This window comes from Anolis carolinensis, chromosome 1, assembly GCF_035594765.1.
Source record: "Anolis carolinensis isolate JA03-04 chromosome 1, rAnoCar3.1.pri, whole genome shotgun sequence".
In the NCBI taxonomy this organism is placed as follows: domain Eukaryota; kingdom Metazoa; phylum Chordata; class Lepidosauria; order Squamata; family Dactyloidae; genus Anolis; species Anolis carolinensis.
The window spans coordinates 189,646,181-189,666,493 of record NC_085841.1 but is presented as its reverse complement, the minus strand read 5'-3'; the positions used below and the strand labels follow the sequence as shown (position 1 = coordinate 189,666,493).

The 20,313-nt window shown below is 35.1% G+C and overlaps 1 protein-coding gene across 3 annotated transcripts in view; it reads right to left on the bottom strand.

The window, feature by feature from the left end:
• The window catches only part of satb2 (SATB homeobox 2), a 188,419-nt gene that overhangs the window by 141,864 nt on the left and 26,242 nt on the right, over positions 1 to 20,313 (bottom strand). The window lies entirely within an intron of this gene.

The window sequence follows — 20,313 nt, the reverse complement described above, 5'->3', positions numbered from 1 at the left end:
TTTGGATGGCATAAGGAATGGTGAACATCCTGTGGTGTTTGTTTAGCAGTCTGTGTCCCTGTTCAGAAGATTTCACCTCACTTTCTGTCCCTGTGATAATTAGATTTTTGAAAAATTTGGCTTATTGTGGAAACAAGGATTGGTGAGAAATTTTCAGTGGAAACACCTTTTCCCTATGATAACTCTTTCAGGAATGTAGATTTCTCTCACTTCCTGTTGTAGCACCCGGTTTGTGCTATGAGTCATTTGTAAGTTGGATGTTTGTAACTCAGGGACTGCCTGTATTATTAAAGCTAAACAAAAGTTGAAAACTAATTAAATTATTATCTTCTGTCTAACCTTCAGCAACCTCATATTCTACCAATCAAATCCCCTAAGCAGGGTCAGCCTTGAATAGTACATATATGGGAGATCATTAATGTATACCAGGTGGTACAAGCTATATTTGTAGAGATTGCTTCAAATAGGTAGCAAATTCAACTAAACAATTTTTGCAGAAACAAATAAACATGCTGAAGAAATGCAATTGTTTGCGATAAAATGCAATTTTCCAAGGCCAGTAACAAAGTGATTTGACACATTTTGATAGATTTGATCTGTACATCATATTCTACTGCTAGCCAATAATATGCTGCCACCTTTAACATGTTTTTCTTTTTTTTAATTTGGTACTTTTTAGAAACCATCTCCACATTTCAGAGGAAAAACCACTTCTGAATACCATTGACCCTCTGTATGTGTAGATTCTTTATCCATGGACTTAAACATTCATGACATGAAAATATGAAGAAAGAAAGAAAGAAAGAAAGAAAGAAAGAAAGAAAGAAAGAAAGAAAGAAAGAAAGACAGAGGAAAGAAAGAAAATCAAATCTCGACTTTAACATTGTATATAAGGGGCACCATTTGACAGTATCATTGTACATAATTGGACCTGAGCATCCATAGTTCCTAGTCCTGGAGCCAAAGAAGACATCAGGAGCACATTGTATACCTTGCCTGAGACAATCTTATTAAATTCACTTGTCATGAGTGAACAGGTGGCCTGAATGCACATACACATACAGAATGCTTAAGGACATGTAGACTAAATTTTGTAAAAACACAAAATTATTATTTTAAAGTGTTGTCGAAGGCTTTCATGGCCGGAATCACTGTGTTGTTGTGAATTTTCTGGGCTGCATGGACATGTTCCAGAAGCATTCTCTCCTAACGTTTCGCCCACATCTATGGCAGGCATCTTCAGAGGTTGTGAGGTATATTGGAAAACTAAGCAAAGGGGTTTATATAATTGTGAAAGGTCCAGGGTGGGAGAAAGAAATCTTGTCTTTATTGTTTTAAATAATTTAAATACATTTTTAAATATTTCAAGGCCAGAAAAACTACATTCTAGCTGCAAAACTATTAACACTCTTTTTTCAGACATAACACAAAAGGTAAAGGTAAATCTTTCCCCTGACGTTAAGTCCAGTCATGTCTGACTCTGGGGGTTGGTGCTCATCTCCATTTCTAAGCCGAAGAGCCAGCGTTGTCCGTAGACACCTCCAAGGTCATGTGGCCAGCATGACTACATGGAGCGCCGTTACCTTCCCACCGGAGCGGTACCTATTGATCTACTCACATTGGCATGTTTTCGAACTGCTAGGTTGGCAGAAGCTGGATCTAATAGCGGGAGCTCACTCCGCTCCCGGGATTTGAACCTGCGACCTTTCGGTCTGCAAGTTCAGCAGCTCAGTGCTTTAACACACTTCGCCACCGGGGCTTCATAACACTAGTTATAGTGAAATTTGAGCCGTAAGCATGTATCCCAATTTGAAGCAGCCAAAGAAATCTTAGCTCTAATAGCAATGTAGTATTTGGGGGTTTAATTACTACTTGGGTTCCACTGAAACTCATGCTCTAACAGACACTTTTGGGGTTACCTGCCGCAATATTTTACAAAGAAACATAGTTTCCTTCGTCCTACTTTGTGATCTGAAGCTACCAACTTCTTTTTTCCCTTTTTTTTTTACTTTCCTTTGTGGAAGTAAATAGGAGGAAAGGAAATTCATATTAGCTTTTTCCTCTTTTCTAAAACAAATATCCAATCCATAGTCTTCAAAACATGTGTACTATTCCCACCACCAGGAGGAAACCTCATCCTAATTATAAGCAAGTAAATTAAAATGGCTAAAAGTGTGCATTTTAAAAATATACACAACAAGTTTTAGTCAATGCGTAAATGCATAACAATTTCCACATTGAAAAAGTAAAACTACAATATACGTCTTTCTACGCAGGAGGAGGACAGAAGGATACTCTCAAGCCAATGTAAAATTTAGATGAGATAGGAATTCTGGTAAGATTCCAAGAAATGCAAATAAAATGAAATAGATGTTTTCATATCCCTAGAACTAACATCATTCCCCCACACTTAATTTATAATACAGAACATCCATTACTTGCCGATAACAATGGATATAGCAAAGTGACAAGAGAAAGCAAATTTAGAGAAAGGGCCATTCTTTACAATAAAGACACGTTCACTATTTTGATTTGAAAACCTCTCAGTAAAGGTACTTTGTTCTGCCATCTCAGTCTATTGTGTTTTCATTCTCTCACCTTGATCCCTTGGAGAAGGGAAGCTGTATGATTATGATAATACAATGTGATGATTACCAAGTGAGGTCACAATAAAGGTTGCTTTACTATAACTACAAAGTTTGTGCTCTAGCAAATTCTTGTCTAACTTATTACCAAGACTTTAATAGTACAATACTACAGCAAAGTTTGTTTAAAAACTGAGGTTCTCCACTCTGGAGATCACTATTATAAATTTAAGGCTTCTCAATTTTCTGTGAGATTGTTTATATGTTCTTCTGCTAGTGAAGTCCACAAGAACTGTTAAAATTGAAACCCAATGGCAATAAATCAAAAGTACCACAATAAGACACAAAACACCAAGTACAAAACCTACATGCAATCATTTAATATGAAATTATGAAAATATCTTTTTGTGGGTTTGCAGAGCTCTGGGATTATCAGTGCCTTTCTTTTTCCTTTTCTAATTAATTAAATATTATCAGTGGATATTATTCAGATACTAAATGAATATTTAACAGACATTTATCATCTAAAAATGAAAGATCTGTCTAACCACAAGCTGCAATTAATCTAATATGGGAGTAAACACCTCCAACCCTAATCTCATGGCCATGCTAAAACAGAAAATACTGGAGTGTATGAGACCAATGTTGCAAAGTTACATTATATTGTAGTGGTGTACGTGAAAGTACCCATTGTGTATTACAGGTACAGTAGACATTCAGTTATCCAACATTCTGGATTATCTAACACAGTCTGCCTTTTAGTAGTCAATGTTTTTGTAGTCAATATTTTCAATATATTGTGATATTTTGGTGCTAAATTCGTAAATACACTAATTACTACGTAGCATTACTGCGCATTGAACTACTTTTCTGTCAAATTTGTTGTATAACATGATGTTTTGGTGCTTAATTTGTAAAATCATAACCTAATTTGATGTTTAATAGGCTTTTCCTTAATCTCTTCTTATTATCCAACATATTTGCTTATCCAACGTTCTGCCGGCCCGTGAGACTCTACTGTATATATAAAACAAAGTTATTTATGTTTAAGTTTTAAAGCAGAGGTGGAAAACCCTTGATCTGCGATGTTTTAGACTTAAGTTCCACTAGGTTTTCACCTTTGGTCATTCTGGCTGAAATTTCTGGGAAATGGTGTTTAAAACACCAGAAAGGTCACAGGTTTCCCACCCTACTCCTGAACCTTCATTTTTCATTATTTTCTGATATTCTTTGAAATTCTACAATACAGTAACAAATAATTTAAGCATGTCATTGCTTACAGGTCATTTGTCTTTGCTTATAGATCATTTCAGTCTAGTAAATGACAGAAACGATTTGGAATTCCATACATTAAATTGATGTTGACTCAATTTTTTCACACTGAGTTCAAGACACACACAAAATCTGATTCTATTTGGCAAAGTAATAACTATTAGCAACGACTGAATGATATTTGAAGAGTAAAATACTAGCACCATCGTGACATTAATTTTTTTTATTATCAATATTTTTAAAGAGGATCTGACACTTTTTATTCACTTAGAAACTAACTGAAACCAAACAAAAACCCACTATCTATACATATTGCTTAGGAACGAATACAGTTTTTATACATGTAAATATGAAACTGTATAAAGAACACTGGATTGTGGATCTGTCCAAAATCTGTTTAAAAGGGGGGGGGGGAGACTAAACATTCCTTCTCTTCCTAACTCTGCCCAATGCACACTGAACTCTGGGAAGCAAGCCAACAGCGTTTTATGAGCTATTGCTTCAAAATATGTTAAAAACAAAGTAAAACCAAAATATACTTAGTCCGTGAACATTTCTGTCTAGTTGAAAATTATTATTTTGTAGTACAGGATTTGTTCCTGTGTCTGTATTACATGAGCAGCTTATCTGAGTTAGATCTATTCAGATTCAGCAAGAATTTCCCATTCTACGTAAATGGGTGACTGCACTGTCCCAGTGCTAGAGTTTAAATCTGTGGTTTTATCATGTTTAAATAAGGCCTTTAATCAGAAGAAAAGTACTTCACAGGTAGATGACATATTTCTATCTATTTCTATCTATTCTTGTGGAAAGCTCTCATTTAAGTAGGTATTTACTATCAATTTGATCAACAATCCATAATATGAATGTTACTAATAGTTTAATACAGCTGCCATCTTATTATTTCAGCATGGTTAAAGACTAAACAAATGCTGTTTATTTTCTAAAGGAACTTTGAGCAAGAAAAGTGGAAGAGAGGCAACTCAAAGGGTCAATTCAATTTCAGAATGACAATACAATTTATGTTTATTTTTAAAAAAATACATTTAAATTATAAGGGTGCTATGAAGTGAGAAATTCTGGACAGATCAAAGGAAGGATTCAGTCACACAATGCAAATTTGGAATACATTGCCACAAGAGGTAGTTACAACTCAACTTCGATCTTTTCAAAAGAAAATTGTATAAATTCATGCAGATTAGGGCTATTGATAGTCAAAATGAATACAGATCACTTGAAATAGCAGAGACAGTATTCCGCTGTATATCAGTGCAAAAGGTGATGCTCCCACTCTCACGTCTCTTTTTAAAAGAAATAGTAACAAACAAAAAAACCCTCTCAAAAGCTTTTTTTTCCCTTCTTTCAACAGATATTATCTTTTTTGTTTTAGACTGTAGACAACCTATTTCAAACATACAAAAATCTGATCAGGAGATGGAATATAAGCAATAAATAAGTTGCATCAAGAAGAGAGATTGCTGCATGGGAATTTGAGGAATACAGGAAAATCTCATTCATACACTACAGTAGCGCACGGTGCTGCAAAAAAGGCATGAGGATGAGAAAACATATGTGAAGGAATCCCTACATGTGGCTAGTGTGTGTCAAGTGGACTGCATTATGCCCTGAATCAGAGAAACCCCATTCCAAAAGTCAACCTTATATTTTCTTCTAATCTCCAACATATGTGTAGTTATGAACAGCAGTCAAAATCAAAGATAAGAAAGAGTTTATTTTGGTTTAAGAAAGCCTCAGGAAAGACGGTTAGTCTTGGTTTTCCTAATTTTTTCTCCCAGATAAAAAGTAACTGCAATGTCCAGCTGTTTCATGTTAATTTTTCTGATCAATAGCGGCAACGTTCAGGATAAAAAAGAAGTCACAGAGAAATGGTTAACAAACTGAGATGCTACTTCTCTTTGAAATATTGAAACACTTACTGGAGAATACCTAAAATGCACCCCTTTCAATCCCTCACAGACAACAATAGTATCACAGCAAAGAATATCATTGTGTTCTTTTATCATTACTATTGCATACCAAACAACCAAACAAATTAAGAAATTCTTCATTTCTGGTGTGTTGGGAAGGCGAAATCCCTATCATGTTCCTTTGGTTAGTGCCTGTTTCTGGGTGGGCAACTGTGGAAGCTAGTCATGGACAAACAATGACTGCAGATGTAGGACCCACCCAAACACAGCAAAAATCTGTGATGGGTTCCAGATTAGCCTGAGGTGTAGAAATAATGTCTCAGGCTACTCTGTATTAATCCAGAGTAAACCTGGATTTCCAGATTTATTGATTCCTCCTGGGATTTAGGTCAGACAGAAGGCCCAAATCCTGGGATTTTGGGGGTGAGGGTAAACGTCGTGACTACTAAGGTTTACTCCGAATTTTAAAAACCACCTGCAAAGATCCAGACAGTTCAATAAGGACCGGATATTTGCAGGCATTGAGCCTGTTGGGATTGACACTCGGGATCGCCTTCCATGATCCTGAGAGCCCATCCCCATTGTCTTCCTGGTTCTTCAGATTCTGGGAACCCAAGGGAGGAGGATGGCACTCTCAACCTCCCCTACCAGCCCATTTCCCTTCCAGATATGCCAGACAAACCTGCAAATAGAAGACGTCCTGTTCAATGGAGCTCCTGTTCAACAAGGCTGGGGGCTTGCTAATCCCACCACCACCAAAATCCCAGGATTTGGACCTGCTGTCTGACCTAAATCCCAGGAGAAATCAGGATTTTAAATCCCAGTTCCTCTCAGGATTTTGGCCTGTCTGGAAGAGCCCCAAATTATCACAACACCTATGATTTAAACAATTCACAATTGGTAAGATAACAATACATTATGGATTCATATTGTGTGGGTTGTGACTGATTAGCAGGATTGGATTTGTAATCACAACAAGCCAGACTTAAAAGACTTAACAAGCTACACCATGACTTGTTGTGACATAAGGATGTGGACAATGACAATGAGGAGAAAAATGGAAAATTAATGGCTAAGAAAAGATTTTAAATAGAAAAACAACACTGACTTTTTGTAAGGAAAAGCAGCTATAAAATAAACAAATAAATAAATATGGTTATTACCATTTTCCTTTGAAGACATCTTTCCTTGCCAGTAATACAAAAATCACTTTCTAAATGTTCATAAAATGTGGGATATGACTCTAAAAATTCATATTAAAAACTCAGTGCAAACATAGTTAGCTATTAGTTGTTTTATAAATAGCCCACATCAATGCCTAACAACATTAACTAATGGAAAATATACAAATATTTACATCTCAAACGAGTGATGCCATTTTAGAACTAATAATATAGGTGCTTTCATAAAACCACCTCTATATATGCACGTACTTTTGATGCCTGTAATGCATTAAAATGGTCTGGAGGGGAGAAATTTAAAGAGAATTCCCCATGCAGCTATAATTTTTTATGTTAATTTCGATGCCAAATTCCACCCATAATTAATTTTAATGATCACATTACAATGTCTTAAAACTGCAACAACAAATAGACCTTGTGCTAAAATATTAAGATGTCATCATATTTAACATTAGACTAAAAACTTTTTTCCAAAATATAAAGAATCTATTCATATCTTATGAGGCAACAAACAGCTCCAATGAATTTAAAGAGAGGCACTTTTAATTTCATTTAGGATTATTGGGCCTACATATATACTCACTGGAAATATTATTCAATTTTATTTCTACTGCACAATCTAGTATATGAAACATTCTACCATTTTTAGGACTGGAACTCTCCATTCTCTGTCAATAAAAAAAACTCTCTTATCCCCTGACAGATCTGATTAAAAAATACAGAATTCCCTTGTATCATAACCCATTTTTCTTAACTACATTGCAAAATGTTAACAAAAGCTTGCTAAGTATAACACGAGTTCCTTTCTCTACTTCCCATATTTAAAAGCAAGCAGTCATAGTCTTATAACTTAACGGTCAACATTTAGTGCTTTTATATCTGTAGGTTTTAATGGTGTTTTTTTAAATTATTTTTTATAAACAGCTCTTTCTGTTTTCTCAGTCATTCCTAAGAAAAATTAAAAATTGCTATAAAAATGTGAAAATAATGGCTGAAATCCTTTTGGTTAGTTCTAACTCGACTAAAACCATTCAATAAATTGCTGAACAAGGAATCAATATCTCAATAAAGGTAATTAATTCAATGATTCTGCTATAGTCATAACTAACAATAGATTTAGGTCAGCATTTCAGCACACACAAAAATACCCATATAAAATCAATATCATCTGCTTTAAACTGGATCATATGGCAGTGTAGAGGGGGCCTTGGATTCAAAAAGGATCACTCATTTAAGTACTTTTGCCTCATAAAATTACTTTAGGCTGTCTAGTACTAAACAATAATTACCAACATTTGCTTCAGATTCTAGGCTTTTAGTTGCTATCTCTCAGCAAACGGATGTTATGTGTTATTTAAAAAAAATCGTAGGGTGCATGAAACTGTGCTCATGTGGATGGAACTGGACCACACAAGGCAAAAAAAAAAACCTACTAAAGGCTTAAAGACAAGAAAAAAAGGAAGAGAGACCCCATCCTTTACTTAATATTGACTGCCATACAGTAGCTTCTTCTACATGTAAGAGAAACCACACCTGGAAATATTTTTTAGAAACTACTTCCCTGGATTAAAAATGGAAAACATACCAAGTGTATGTATTGCAAATGGGGGAAACTTTAAATCAGACTTCCTTCATTTGTGAAGACAGCTTTTCACAGCGGTACCCATTATATATCAATTCTATTGTATGTTTGTGGGCAGTGAAGGAAGCTGATAAGAAAACAACTCATTTGAAAAGTGATTTTGGAACACAGTGACTTCAAGATTACCTTCAGGCTCTGAGTGTGGGGGATCCTCTTAAAATTGAGGATTTAGGGTCTAAATGTACCTTAAACCTTGAAGTTCATCAATGATAATGCTAGAACATGTAGTTTTTCCTTCTTTGAAGACAAATACTATAACAAAACATAAACAAAGTAGACAAATTTGTAGACAAAAATTCATGGTCCCCTTATAGGTCTTGCTAGAATTGAATTCTCTGGATATCTTGGACTGCCAAAAAGACAAATGAGTCCTAGAGCAAATCAAACCTGAATTCTCCCTAAAAGCCCAGATGACTACATTCAGATTTTCATGCTTTGGACATATGATGAGAGGGCATGGCTTACTAGGAAAGACCATTATGTTTGGTAAGGTAGAGGGTAGCAGGAAAAGAGGAAGATGGCATATTTGGGAAAACCCTATCAAAGAAGTCATAGCTGCTCTGAGTCTGCAAGATGATACAGTGAGTAAGAATATCTCATTCAAAGGGCTGTAAATTGAGTTATATAGGAGAGGGAGGCTATCTTCTTGAGGACAAGAGTTCATCAAATGCTGAAGATAATAGTTTAAATGTTGCAGTGACCATTGAGCAAATAGTACAAGAATCCAATGGTGGGGAGGGAAATCTTAAATAAGCAGTTGGAAGGGGATGACCCCATGACCTTTAATGACTCCACAACAATGCACAGATCATGGGAAATAAACAAGAAGAACTTGTACTCTTAACACAGCAAAACAAATATGATAGAATAGGCATCACTGAAACATGGTGAGATGAGTATCATGACGGAAATGTAGTAACCTGTTTCAAAGAAATAAATCAAATAAGAAAGGAGGAGAAGTATTTTATGTATGTCAAGGATGTTTACATGTGTGAAGAGATTCATGATGTATAACCTGGAAGTCAGGTTGAGAGCATCTGGATAAAAATTAAAGGAGAGAGAAATAATAGTGATGTCATTATGAGGCACACACATTCCCCCCCCCCCCACACACACACACACACACACACTCTTTTGCTAGGTAGAGAAGCTACACAAAACGAGATAGATGCATTTTTCCTCCATCTTGTTATAAAAATGGTGTGAGATAGGGCAGGATTGGAAACTCTTTCCATGTCCATGTGCCGCCTGAGCCCAAGGAGCACTACTGGTTCCACACAAAAATTTGGGATGGGTGCAGGATTAACACTTTCCCCTGTGTTAACCTGAGTAAAATGTTCATCTATTTTTCCTGGGTTAAATAGGATCACCCTGCATATGATTCATAGACATCCGCAGGCTGATCCAATCCAGACCAATCTAATGGTCAGTCTATATGTGCCCTGAGAATCAGGTTAAGAGAAAGTCCTCCTTGGAGGATCTTATACCTCAAGTAGGCTGGTATGAAAAGTGTTTCAAGTAACCTGGCCCCAAGCCATATAGGACTTCATTGGTTATAATAATAATAGCTCAGAACTGATTCCAGGAATATGGCCAAACTGTGAAGCTGAAATTTCAGGAAATAGCTGGATTCCTGATTCCTGTTTTCTAACTGACTATGATCAATTTTTCTCTTATTTTTCCTTCTTTTACTTTAATTATAATTCAGAAATCCAGAACTTAAAATGTAAAAAAATAAGTTTTTCACTTGTGACTTAAATCAATCTCCCCCACCACCACCCAGTATGTTTTCTTCTTATTTAGTAACACAGCAGAATTTTCAGTTATATCCAGTAGGACAAACTAACAAAGAGAAGAGACATAAGCACAGATCTCAACTTCTGGCCCTCCTACACATGACTAAAAACCTGGAAGGAACCAGGAGAAAAGACGGGGTGGTGTGAAAAGCACACATTAAAACCCAATTCTGCCCAAAGAATGTGCACCTTTACATGACTTTATATCCCTGCAGTCAAGCAAAACACATGATTTTCTTCCCTTCCCCCTGTGTGGACAGCTCCAGGGAACGTGCATGTTTTAAAAGGCCGAAACAGCTGATTGGGCTGTCAAAAACTGGAGCCATGGACACACAGGTGGCTAAAGAAAGGCAGAATTGAAAAGCAATTAGAACTCTCTGCAACCATTCCTTTTTTAGATCTGTATAATATTTATAAATATCAGTTATAATATTTATAAATATTATAAACATTTATAATACAGTAGAGTCTCACTTATCCAACATAAACAGGCCGCAGAATGTTGGATAGTAATGAGAGATTAAGGAGAAACTTATTAAACACCAAATTAGGTTATGATTTTACAAATGAAGCACCAAAACATCATGTTATATAACAAATTTGGCAGAAAAAGTAATTCAATATGCAGTAATGCTATGTAGTAATTACTGTATTTATGAATTTAGCACCAAAATATCACGATGTATTGAAAACATTGACTACAAAAATGTGTTGGATAATCCAGAACGTTGGATAAGCAAATGTTGGATAAGTGAGACTCTACTGTATTTATAAATATTATAAATATAAACAGTATAAATATTATATTGTTTAGCTGGTATTGCACCACCTGATATCCATCAGAAAGTAGCAGCCAATAATGAAAGGACCAAGGCAGGCCCATCCTCTGTTCGGATATCAGCCAGCACACCAATGCCTTAAATCAAGAGATAGCTTTCTAAGATCTACAGAGATACTCGCAGGAACACCTCAGCAAGCAAGAGTCTAAATGTGGCAGGCTAAAACCCGGAACCTCAAGCCATGGCTGATACCGGATGAGAGACTCCCCCTTGGGCACACAGAAGACTGGGAGACTTGAAAGGCACTGAACAAACTGTGCTCTGGAACCATGAGATGCAGAGCTAACCTTAAGAAATGGGGCTACAAAGTGGAGTCCATGACATGCGAGTGTTGCGAGAAGCAAACCACTGACCACTTACTACAATGCAGCCTGAGACCTGCCAAATGCACAATGGAGGACCTCCTTACAGTGACACCGGAGGAACTCCAAATGGCCAGCCTCTGGTCAAAGGACATTTAGTATGATGCCAAGTTTTTAAACTTTGTGTTTTTAAATGCATTATAAACGTACCTTCAATTCACTTCAGACACGATACATAAATAAAATGTATAATATTAAACAGAGTTTGAATTAACAGTTGGGTGGAGAGAGATATAAGAAATCTGCTTGTGTTTACATTGGGATCTCTGCATGTGTGCATATAAGGCACACCTTGGTGATATTTTTTTAAAAAAATAAATTTTAAATAAATCCTATTGTAAGGCTCAGTTTTTGGTTTTGCATACTTGGATCTCATATGATAATTCTCATTTTTTCCTCTCTTAAGTAATTTTTAACCAATTCCCAGTCGGTTTCCTTTCTTGAATGGCCTTGGCTATTCTTTAGCAGGTATGTTAATTTGTCCATATTCATTATTTCTAATATCTTATTCATCCAGCACTTCATTTTTGGAGTTTCTTTATCTCTCTCAGCAATTTTTTTTTAACTTCCACCGGATGTCCCCCATCAACCCTCCATCTTGAAGATGTGAAGATGGCGGGTGAGCATTTCCTAGGACTGATAGTTCTGTGTGTGGACCTGAAAATGCTCTTTGTAATGCCAAACTGTAGTTTTCCATTATATTAAAGAGTGTATTGCTTTTTTTAATTATAAGGGATGTGTATTAGCATATTCCTTACAAATATTTTTGTCTTGTCAGTTGTGGTGATGCATCACTTCTTCAGAGTCATCAGAACTACAGTGTAACCATGAATTGGTTCTGGATTGGTCTACAACTCTGTTCCATTCTAATCCCACATTGTTGTTCCTAAGAAAGCCACAGTTTTCGCACAAAAGCATGTTGGGGACATAAATGGGTGAACAATTTCACCACCTACCCATCCATTGAAGTTCCCCATGTGCGATAAAAAATAAAATGAAATCTGATCTAGATGGCTGGAAAATATTCTGAAGTGAATTTTCAATATTGAAAAAGCTGGGAGTGGAAGTGCTTAAAATTTCAAGGCTGCCATGTTGCATTTCCACATGTTAAAATTCTTTATTTGCTCCATATCTTGCACACGGTTGGGCTCAAGAGAGCCTCTAAAGAAGGATACCCATTCAAAATGTATTGAAATATACAAATGTACCTCTGTGTATTCACTTAGCAACCACAATGATCTATCATTTTTTTCCAAAAATATATCTAAATTAACAAGAAATGAAGTAGGAGCTGTGAGATATATCAAAACCTCATTTGTTCCATTGTTAGGCTGACTAATACATTTCAGGAATATCTATATTGCCGGTATCACATTTGTTTAACATTTGAGAGTGTATGTATTTGTAAATCACACTATTAATCCCTACCGCAGTAGGTACATTGCTTCGATACGATGTATCTATGTGTTCACTAACAAGTCTACAATAGGTTGGGATTAATCAAAACTATTCAGGGCAAAATTACATAAGTATATCAATAATATAATTTTTAAAAACATAATGAAATGAATTCAAATTAACTCCAACAAAATGCCCTTGTTACTTTGGCCCTACAAAATAATTTTCAGTTAAACAATCATAATCTGCACACTTCAAACCTGCAATGTAAAAGGTGTCACATGGCATTACTCCTTTTGTGGCCAGACTTCTTTCTATCTGAGGCTTGTCTACACCAACAACAAAAAAGACTGTTTCTTGGTGCATTTTCCCAGTCTGCAGTGACCCCATTAACATCACAAGCATCACACATATCATAGTGAGATTGACATAACCAGCTACTATTTTCCCTGGTAAACTTACCCCATTGTTAGGGGGTGGTCCACATTTCCAATCCTTCACATAATTTTCACACACACATCCTTGGCCACTATGGTCCCTGGTTCTCCCCATCATGCATGTGAATATACATATTTTCTTTTTAGTGGTGGTGCGCTAATACTCATATACTGATATGCAAGTATACATACACCTTCTTTTTAAAAAATGTTGACATAAAATTTAAAATTCAACTCAGGAAAAAAAAAACACTTCCTAGCAAGAATTATCACTTCCCACCAATCTGTTCCGTTCAGCTTTAACTCCACATCTGAATACGGAACTTGCATGATTTTAACTTGTTTTAATTAATTAATATTTAATGTTTGGTTTTAATTGTAACTGTTATTTTTGGAACTGAATGTTGGGCATCAAATTGCTGTCGATTGTGAGGCCGCCCTAAGTCCCCTTCAGGGTGAGAAGGGTGGGATACAAGTACGGGAAATAAATAAATAAAATATAATGTTGCTTAGAGGGATGGCCACATGGCAAAAAATTTTAGATTTCATTTAAAACTGTAAGATAAAAGGCATTCTTAAAAACTGGATTAAGTTTGAAGAGCCACACTGCAAGAAAAACATCAAGAATATTGTGTGACAGGATTGCAGCATCTATGAGATAAGTCAGCCTATTTGGGACTCCAACTTCCAGAAACCTTGGCCAGCTTGTGTTGTCAAAAGCTTTCATGGTCGGAATCACTGGGTTGCTGTAGGTTTTCCGGGCTGTATGGCCATGTTCAGGAACATGTTCTGGAATATGGCCATACAGCCCGGAAAACTCACAGCAACCTTAGCCAGCTTATCCAATGATCAGGAATTCTGCGAGCTAAAGTCAAAAATACCTGGAGGACCACAGGTTGTGCAGGCCTGCTCTAAAGATACAATCTACCAATTTTATATAATCTCCTCAAGGCTATTTTAGGTCATAGAATGCCTTTTATAAAAACAGGAAATGACTGGCTGGTCAGTTTCAGTTTGTCAGTATGGGCTCATCTTTTTTTGGTCTAAAATGATCTTTGGCTATGAAAGTGTGTAGTATGCAAATCACCTTCTCACACTGTATTTGACTCCCAAAATTGGGAAATGGAGACTGCATTATGTACTAGGAAAACATGTACAGTTCACTGGTCAGTTTCCCCACCTCTGGTCTACTTTAGCCAAAAAAAATGCTTATATATTTCATAGAAGATAAAGCTAAGATAAGAATTAGGATTCAAAAAATGTAACATATTTTTGAGAAAACTGCACCCATTATTAACATATTACTTCAATTTCATAAAATAGCAAATCAGCAATAGAGTCAATAATAACGAAAAGAGGAAATAAAAAATAAGCAGACAATAGGGAACTCTTCACCTTTCTGAGCGGCTTAAAACAAATATATCACTTCTACAGTATTTTAATATCTTCATAACAACAGTTACTAAACTTGTCCACATGTGTGTGCGAAAGTTGCATATTTTATATCATAAATACAGATTTTAGCTAACAAAATGGAGTAAACTAAAGAGTACTTTGGTTCCTCTGTACTTTCTCAAAGTCTAAAAATTGGTAATGTGACAGGTCCATCTCATTTTTCTTAATGATGTTTTTATTATTCTTTCACTCAATTAAAACAGAAATGGATATTGCATCTTCTGACTGTATAATTGTTATTGTAATCTGTTTTCGATCACTGCTTGGGAAATTGGTCCAAAACAACATAAACTATCCACAGCCTCAAAATTCAAGTCATTTTCTTTTACTACAACACTTAAGGAGACATCTATCATGTTGCTCTGGTAGCATGTGAGTATTATAGCAAAAAAGTTATTTGTAAGTTGAGAAAAGACATTATGAAAGGCACCTTTTACTGCAAAGTAATGCATAACTCATAACTGGGAATTTTATTCCTTAATAGCCAATAAAATACAAAATATCAAATCTAAGAAATATGCATATTCGGTTGTAACATATAAATAAGAAAGTGTACACTGTGTTACAATATCAACATACGCTTTTTTTAAAAATGTAGGTTATTCAAAGGACATGCTCAATTTTTAATACAACACAGTCAGCAATATTATCTTTAAAAAGCAGGATCTTCAACGTAAGGCTAATCCTAAATAAACTTATATGAAATAATATTAAAAGGAAAACATTGTCAAATAAATATGTTTAGAATGAGTTTGCATATTTATTTCATTGAGACCCATAGTATTATTTTGTTGTGCCACATCAGTACAGCCAACAGGGCAATCTTGTACATGTCCCATTGGATTCAACGAAACATTGTCTCCTTCGTAAGTGCCATTATATTCAGTGAGACTTATTCTCAGAAGAGTGTGTACTGATTTACAATGTGAGCCACATATTTTTAGATCTTTTGGATGCCAACTTTTATGTTTTATGAAAAGAAATTAATAATCAACTTAGCAAAATCAAGCTTTGTTTACCATGGTGGAAAGCAACTGCTTTTATATGAATATTTTTATTACAATTTAGCAAAACTGAAACACAATAAACCTATATACCAGAAATAAATGTACACAACTTCAATTATACTTCTTCTCATACACTGTATATAGCATTAAGCTGTGATCCTAAGCATATTTTATTGTAATTTAGTTTATATATATATATATATATATATATATATATATCTCAGAACAGCATAAATCACCCCAAAAATTATTGCAGCCATTTTATGTTGACAATGTGATGTATAAATGTGCATGTAAGAATCAGTAAATAGCATACATTTGCTTTCCATGCAAGCAGTTCTAATCATCTGTAGATACACTTTTACACAAATGAACATAATAAGCACATCTTGTAATAACAAGGACAAGCCCTTCATTTGCTCTGATATTCTGGTAAATGCAAAAAGAAAAATTGTGGAATGTTCTAGAAAAAGGAATTCCAACTATGTTTATATCCATATTCATCTGCCAGTAAGATACTGTCCCCAAGAAAGGTTGGAACAATTTGTACCTGTAGGAACAAATGTACTGCATAAAGCAACCCCATATTAAGAGGCATGGCACATCACCATATCTGAAGATTCCTTTCATTTGTTTCTCCTTCAACTTAAATTATTTTTTTTTAGATACTGTATCTGCTAACTTACAGCTTGCACAGTGTATAAGCAATAATGTTTGCCTTTCATTAGTATAACTAGAACTGTAGTCAAATCAGACCATACACGCTATTTATATAATATTTTACATTATTACTAGTGCAGACAAATTCCCCCCACATTTTCAGTCACACTAATGAAAAGCACAAAGTGTTGCTCATATTATGTACCAAGTACAAGTCATATATTAGTACACGTTTGAACATATCTGTGACAATTTTCACTTCAATTTGTACTTTAATAATTTAAAATCATCATCATCATCATCATCATCATCATCATCATTATTTTTATCCTGCGGGGACCCAAGCTGACTTAAAATTTTAAAAAACAATAGAATTAAACTTTTGTAATGTCTTAATTCATTTTTAATGAAACTTTTTTACTGCCCCAGATGCATAGTTATGAAGTATTGGACGTACCTCAGTACTAAACCATCTTTTTTGTTAATTAGGTTTCCAGTGAAACTGCTATCATGCAAAATGCTTGCTTGCATTTGTTTCACTACATGTTCACCACTAACACACACTGTAAAGAACCACGACTAATTGCAGATCTCTGCGATACATTTTCACATTATGTGGTTTTAGAAAATGTGTGTGTGCATCCACACATTCACATGAAATTGCTCCACACTTTACAGGTTAACCACAAAAGTATGCATATGAACTCATTTCAATGATTAATTGCACATGAAATTCATTACATGCTATGATACAAATGTCTTTGCTCTTGGACAGCTCAATTTTTTTTGTTAAAGTCTTCACGTTATTGTAAGATGTGCTTGTGAAGGTTTCAAAGAAAGGAGTACCTGTGTAGAGGTCATCCATTCATCAATATTAATTTTTGAATCTTCATGATTTTTACATCAGATACATTTTAACATTTAGAAGCTGGATGCATTTTGTTTTGTAAAAGAGCAAGTAGACATTATCTCCACTATTGAATTGGTTTACAGGAGTAATTTCGATACTAAAATCATCACAAACAGTTAGCAACAAGACAATACAAAGTGAGTGTGCCCTAAATAGTGATCTCAATATCTTACTAAATCTTACTGAACTCAAAGGAACTCATTATAATATAAAACATATAGGAGTACAAATCTTTTGCTATTTACCTGGGAGTAATTACTGATAAAATCATTTGAGACTTGTTTCCAAGAAGACATACACAACTACACACAAAATCCCATTAATTTCAATGAGATTTAGTCTTCTCAGTCTAACGTGTCTGTTTTTCAGAATCTATTATTGAACCAAAACTGTGCTTGGGGGGGGGTGTCTTGTGTTCAAATGAATCGCACAGGATTTCAAAGGGTTCTCATGAGTCAAAAGAAGACTGTACATTAAATATTGATCTCATCCTATCTTAGAACACATTTAATTGCAAGATTGGGCAGCACCAAATATTTAGCTGTATTCACACAGCTTCATAACGTATTTGGTTAGCCTGGGTCCATCAAGTATTCTAGGCATATGCATATTACATTACTTTTCAGTTAACACACACACAAACACAGTATATAAATTATACTGAACATTGTACATGTGGTTCTCACACTTTATGCCTTCCCTCGACCTGTATAAAACTGAACTGTAATACAAACAATTATGAAAGGAAGTGCTCCCCTATGTCAATAAAATTTACTTTCAAGTACTGAACATTACTTCCTCATAATGGTTTCTAGATTGGCATGCTTCCTCAGAAAATTTTATATAACTTTGGACAAGTATCACTGCTAGTATCATCAATGTCACAAAAGGGTGTAAAGAAATATTCTTACAACTCATCTTTTAGGAAAATATATTTCAGTAGTAGAGAAAAACTTGCACACCACTGAGCCACTTTTTGTAATCCAAATCAGCTCATACTCATTCATTTACAAATGCAAGATAACTGCCTAACACTATGGATGAATGTTTAGGTTAAATATGGTGGGAAAATTCAGTGTAGGCAGATATTTAATTATATTTCTCTGAAATCATCAGCTCTTCAAATGTTTGTCAGTTGTGGCTTTAGCTTCTAGAACAGATTCACTTAGAGAATGTCTTCATACGAAACTGCATCTGTTTCTGCAGAGTTTATACAGTAGGAACCAATTACTATAAGATTGATTCATCATTTATCAAGCTGGGGAGATACATTTTAAGCACACATTACAGTTCAAAGTCAGTATTTTGTGTTGCCAAAAGAGCGCTTTCCCTTCTAGATAATATTGTCAGTTTTTGTTCTCTCATTCACACACAGACACAGTCGCTTCTTAAAGCCTTCCTTGGGTTGTAAAGTATATTCAGTCAGACGTCTAATGTTTTCCCACCACTAGAAGATTGCATTCTAAAATGAAAGTACCTTTATCTAGAAGCATGATATAGAGGTTTGAGCATTAGACTGCAACTCTGGATACCAGGGCTTGAATCCCACACTCAAGCAAAGAAATCTATGGGATCACAGGAAAGCAAAAGTAACCCCCTCTGAATAATTCTTGCCAAGAAAACCTCATGACAATGTCACTTCAGAGTCTCCATAAATCACGAAGGACTCAAAAGCAAACAACAACGAAATGGATCAGTAAAGCTCTTCTTAACTCTTAAATTACCCACTATGACTTTCTATTACATATTACATGATATATTTTTAATTTTCATTTACAGTTATCCTTGAAGATAATATTGCGGTACCAAAAATGTTTCATTGCTGGTAACGATGGTGGATTGTTTCATGGTTGCCATTTCATATTTATTAAGTTTCCATCATGTAAAGAGAGGTGAGATGATTGTTGTTGTTTTAAGTTGCTATTTTTTCATAGAGAGCCAGTGTGGTGTCATCCCTGATCAGCCATATAAACTCACTGGGTAACTTTGGGCAAATCATGTGCTCTCAATCTCAGAGGAAGGCAAGATCAACCCTCTGGGAACAAATCTTGCAAGAAAACTGTCATAGATTTGTCTTACAATCACCGTAAGTTCAAAATTACCTGAAAACACACAATGACAACAATGATGTTGTTGTCTAAAATCTGTAATTGCTTTGGAAACTTTAAATGAACCTACTACTGTATCACAATATATTTACATTGTATTGCCAGTATCCCATCTCTTTCCAACACTTGAAGTCTCTTTTATGTAGATGGGATTTGTGCAAGCCTTCACATGTAGCTGTATTACATCACCCAGTGTTCCTTTCTATTGGTTATGCTTGCTAGGACTGCTGATAAATACTGTCGTACAAGAGCATGTCATTTCTTTCTGTGAACGTTTTCTTTATTTCTTTCTCTCTTGTTCTCTCTGTATCATGTTATCATGTGATTATTCAATAAGTTTTGTGAAATATTTTTTGTCCAACCTCAAATTCATATGATTGCAGTTCAACAACTTCCTAACTTCTTTTCTACTCCTCACTATCAAAGCCTCTCAAATCTCTTAACTTCCAAGTGAATGTTATAAACCACATAATTCATAGTACAGTATACTGAAGAAAGAAGAGAAAATGCAAGTCAACCTTGCTCAGGAGAGTATTTAGATACTATATATGACTATAATCGAAGCATACTTCTACAATGAACTCAGGAACACTTCCAAGTAACTGTTCATATCACAGCAAAAAAATCACTGCAATGTACAGTACTTTCTAAAAAAGGGATTTTAGGGTTGTGGGTTGAATTATTTACACTACATTGATCCATTAATTTTAATTTTCATTAATATGCAGGCATT